The sequence below is a fragment of the Girardinichthys multiradiatus genome, chromosome 6 (genome assembly GCF_021462225.1).
Source record: "Girardinichthys multiradiatus isolate DD_20200921_A chromosome 6, DD_fGirMul_XY1, whole genome shotgun sequence".
NCBI classification, from domain to species: Eukaryota; Metazoa; Chordata; class Actinopteri; order Cyprinodontiformes; family Goodeidae; genus Girardinichthys; species Girardinichthys multiradiatus.
In genome coordinates this window covers 18,564,047-18,568,670 of record NC_061799.1, presented here as the reverse complement: position 1 = coordinate 18,568,670, position 4,624 = coordinate 18,564,047, and the positions used below count along the sequence as shown (strand labels likewise).

General features: G+C 37.1%; 1 long non-coding RNA gene across 1 annotated transcript; it reads right to left on the bottom strand.

Annotated features, from left to right (window-relative positions):
• Nucleotides 1-1,610: 1,610 nt before the first annotated feature.
• LOC124869842 lies at nucleotides 1,611-2,537 on the bottom strand. Its single transcript, XR_007038667.1, has 3 exons — nucleotides 2,446-2,537; nucleotides 1,807-1,900; nucleotides 1,611-1,732 (listed from the first exon to the last, which is right to left on the bottom strand). It is a non-coding gene; the product is annotated as an uncharacterized LOC124869842 (long non-coding RNA).
• Between the last annotated feature and the right edge of the window lie 2,087 nt (nucleotides 2,538-4,624).

The following is a 4,624-nucleotide window of genomic DNA, read 5'->3' as shown; positions in this document are numbered from 1 at the left end:
TTTTGGGATGGACCAAAGCGCAGGCAAGAGCTCAGCGGCAGCATTTCAAGCAGTCTTCAGCTTTAACAGTTTGAACGTAGCAAAATTCTCAGCAGGTTCAAGCATGAGACAATTCAAAAACTTACTTGAGTTCACCCTGCAGGATGTAGCAAAACCTGAACCTTATCAGTAGTTGTGAACAGGAGGAACTAGCAAGGGACAATGAAACAAAACCAACTTATATACTAAGGGAGAACAAAGGCAGGTAATCAAAGGAACTAAGAACAGGTGAGACAAGGAGGCAGAGGGAACAGGTGAAAACAATACATAGATTAAAACATGACGAAGGACTAATAAACAATACCGAAACGAAGCTATAACCAAATGAAGCATGAGAGTAAAGAATAATCAAGAACCGAGAACCTGGAGGGAACATAAGAGAACCTGAGAACGAACAAGGGACCCATAAAGCAAACCAGATTACAGACTAACGAAACCTAACACCACACAGACTGAACTGACAAGAAGGGAAGCAGAGAACATGAGGACTAGGATGTAAACAAACAAAATGTAAACAATAAGTAAACACAATCTAACCAGAGGGGCTGGAGAAATAAGATAAACAGAGCACAAATAATAATAATAATAATAATAGCAAAATGACAAAAAGAAAACCATACTAAGTCAAAACTAAGAAAGATAACACTAACTAAAGGAGCTTTGAATGAGGAGGGAGAGAAACACAACATAACACTCAAAATAACTGAGAAGAAAACATAACACAAAGCCAACACAGAGTCCAAAAAGCGACACACCCTGACAATATATATGTATATATATACAGTACTGTGCAAATGTTTTAGGCAGGTGTATAAAAATGCTGTAAACAAGGAATGTTTATAGAAATAGAAATGATGATTGTTTGTTTTTATCAGTTTGCGTAATGCTAAGTGACTGAATCCAAACATATAGCCACATTAGGAACTGTCTTCAGCGTTAAGAAGAACAAGACTTACTGGAAGTGGTGGTATGGCCCCCAAAGAGCCCTGATCTCAACATCATCGAGTGTGTCTGGGATTACATGAAGAGATAGAAGGATGTTAGAAAGTCACATCCACAGAAGTTCTGTGGTTAGTTCTCCAAGATGTTTGGCACAACCTACCAGCCAAATTCCTTCAAAAACTGTGTGCAAGTGTACCTAGAAGAATTGATTGTTTTGAAGCAAAGGGTGGTCACACCAAATATTGATTTGTTCATTCACTGCATTTTGTTGATTGATGAAAATAGTTCCATTTTTGAAAGCATTCTTTAACAGATTTTTTTTCACGCCGGCTTAAAACCTTTGCACAATACTGTATACAAGCAAGACCCTCGGGTTTGAATCGCAAGACTCTTGGTTTTGAATCCGCGCCAAAGCTGGTGAACAATAGTCTGACAAAGATGGAGGGGACCTCAAGAAGGACCGTGGAGCTGTATCAGCAGAAGTAGATGGTGAGGCCATAGAACCTTGGGTGACAGGAGGAGGAGGATGCTACAGCGCAGGCAACAAATGCTTACATATTCTAAGTATAAAAGCCACCATTCACCAGAATTGTAAAAGACATGACATAGCTGTGAAAATGACTAATAAGTGATTGTAATCAGATTTTATTTTAAACCAGTTTACCTTAGTAGAGTGAAAGCCACAGTAACAGGTCATAGACCCTCCAAAAAGGGTGGTCTGAACTCGTGCTTGCATGGGGCATTTTTCTATCTGAAACAGTACAGCATCATCTTATTAATGACAATTACTCATGTCTCTTCTTTTTTATAGTGGCTTCACTTTACCTTCTGATAGAGATCGTGCCATTTCTTCTGCCTCGGGGGTGGTCTATTTCCGGCATTTGAAGGTCAAACCCCATCGCTTGAAAATGCCCTAAGCCTTGCCATCCAACATAATAAAGTATTGATGCCCTTTATACAGTTAACAATTGGTATGACATGAAAGCATAAAAAAATCTATCTATCTATCTATCTATCTATCTATCTATCTATCTATCTATCTATCTATCTATCTATCTATCTATCTATCTATCTATCTATCTATCTATCTATCTATCTATCTATCTATCTATCTATCTATCTATCTATCTATCTATCTATCTATCTATCTATCTATCTATCTATCTATCTATCTATCTATCTATCTATCTATCTATCTATCTATCTATCTATCTATCTATCTATCTATCTATCTATCTATCTATCTATCTATCTATCTATCTACCTATCTATATTTTAAGTTAAAAGGTTACTACTATACTATAGAGTAAAATTTGTCATTAGTTTGCTCACAAAACGTGAAATCATAATACCACTATTTTATTTAATCTATGGTATATTATTTTTAGCTGATGTGAAATGAACAAAAAATATGACGTTTGTTTGAACGGAAGGATATGAGAAACAATATAAACGGATACTTACTGTAAGATTGCTTTTTAGGTCGACAGCGACAACGGATCGATGAAAAATCCCTCTTCTGTAAAGGCAGTAGGCTATTGACTGCTAACTTTTATAATCCTCTAACGGTTATTTTTAAACGAAAATAAAATCATTAATTTGTTTTCTTTTGTTTTTTGGATTAGGGAGGCTTGGGTTAATTTCAAGTTGGGTTGCACCTTGATTGGCCGATTTCCATTGTGAGCTCGGGTGTTGATAGGCTCAGTCCATTGTGAGGTGCTGCGGCATTGGCTAAACCGTTCAATGTGAGAATGGAGAGGGGTGAAGCTCACTGGAGGAGAGATGACTAACGTGAGCGAGGTAGCGGCTGGAAGGAGTTGGCATGTTCTCTCCACGCGTGAGTGGGCTCTCTCTGGGTACTAAGGTTTCCGCCCACAGTCCAAAAACATGCATCTTAGGTTAATTTGTCACTCTAAATTGCCATAGGGTATGAATGTAAAAGTTTTTCTGGGAGACTGGTAACTTGTTCATAGTGTACCCCACCTCTCCATTTTTTCACTAGCTATTATGTTAATAAAATACAAAGATCTGTAAGCAGAATGTTTTATACCTGTAAAGGAAAAGTCTGTTCTGTGACATTTGAAACAAGTTGCAGGACTTTTTACATGTCACATTCAAACCATTGTTATGGTTCAGTCTCTATGAAATTTCCAGAATTAAAGCTGAAAAGTGAAGACTGAGCTCAGGCCCCATTCTTATTTTTATTTGCAATCCTGATGTCCTTCAGCTGTGCAGCACCTGATTCACCCACTGTTAACTGGAAGTTGTGCAGAGTGTCTTGATTTCATTGTTAGAATTATTTTGTTAAAAATGTTCATCCTATGGAGAGCCTTCACATAAACTGTTACAAACAACCTGAATGCTGGTTAATACTGCTTTCCACAGCAATGATGCTGACAACCCACCCTCACTCAACACTTGGATGCTACTTGAAGCATACACTGATATTGTATATAACTTTATGATCAGGACAAATCAGAGCAAGCAACATAACAGGAGTGTCTTTATTGTCTTCTGCAGTGTTCATGGGTTAAACAATGATGTTTTTACAGGATTTGCTTCTCATTGCTAGACTGGGGTAGCTAAGACTCAATGACGGCTTGAGTAGATAATAAACGTGTAAAAGTGTAAAGATAACCCTGCCCAACTAACAACCTACAGCCTGCTGTTTAGTTCAGCCTACATTTAAAATTGTGGTTTACTACACGTACCACACGTATTTGTATAAACAAAAATACTAGAAACATAGAAGCTTATTTTCTAAAGACATGTATTAAATCAACTGTAATTGTCAGCATAAATTCAGGTTCTGAATAACCTTTGTATACAGCAGAAATACATTTGCCAATGTGCCATTGAAAAGGTCAATGGTCAACACATCTGATAAGTTTGGGTGATATCACCAAAACTCCTGAGATCTCTGCTACTGAAATGCTAGTTAAACATTCTGCAAATCATGTGGTTTTGAAATAGGGTACTTATGATGCCCTCAATTTAAGAGACTCAGTCAACACATCATACTGCTTCTTGAGTTGCTTGGTTAATTCTCAAGTTATTGTAGCAGCCTTTTTGAAACCTAACTAAGGCAAATCTTCAATAGAGTTCAGTTGTGTTGTGGTGGTGCAATTGGTCCACTAAATGCTGAAGTGAATGGTAAATGTCTAAGCAACAACCTCACAAATGCCCAAAAGGAATCCAAATAAACAGAGCAACATTTATTGCTGAGTCCAGCTGAGTTCAGCTTCTATATGACATGTTTTGCCCAGCTGTTGTTGGAGTTAGAGCAAATCATCTTTCCTTGCACTGTGGGAAACCTGTAATTAGGTTGTGAGCTGTTAAAAACATGTATTGTCCTTCGAAAGTTCTTTCTATACTGGAATGGGGGATTAGACCATTTCTCCTATCCTCTACCTTTTGACACCTAATAATACACGGTGAAGTATCATAGTCGAAAGGTTCCTATAGTAGCTTCCTCTTCCACAAAGGTTCCCTGTTAAGATGAACTTTCTTCTTTTTATGTTAAATATGGTTCCAAAGACAACTGCTAAGTTTAAAATAAAAAAAATAATTTAAAAAACATATGAAAGGAACTTATTTTAACAAACGTAATGATGAACAAAACTCTTTAAATGCATACAAATAT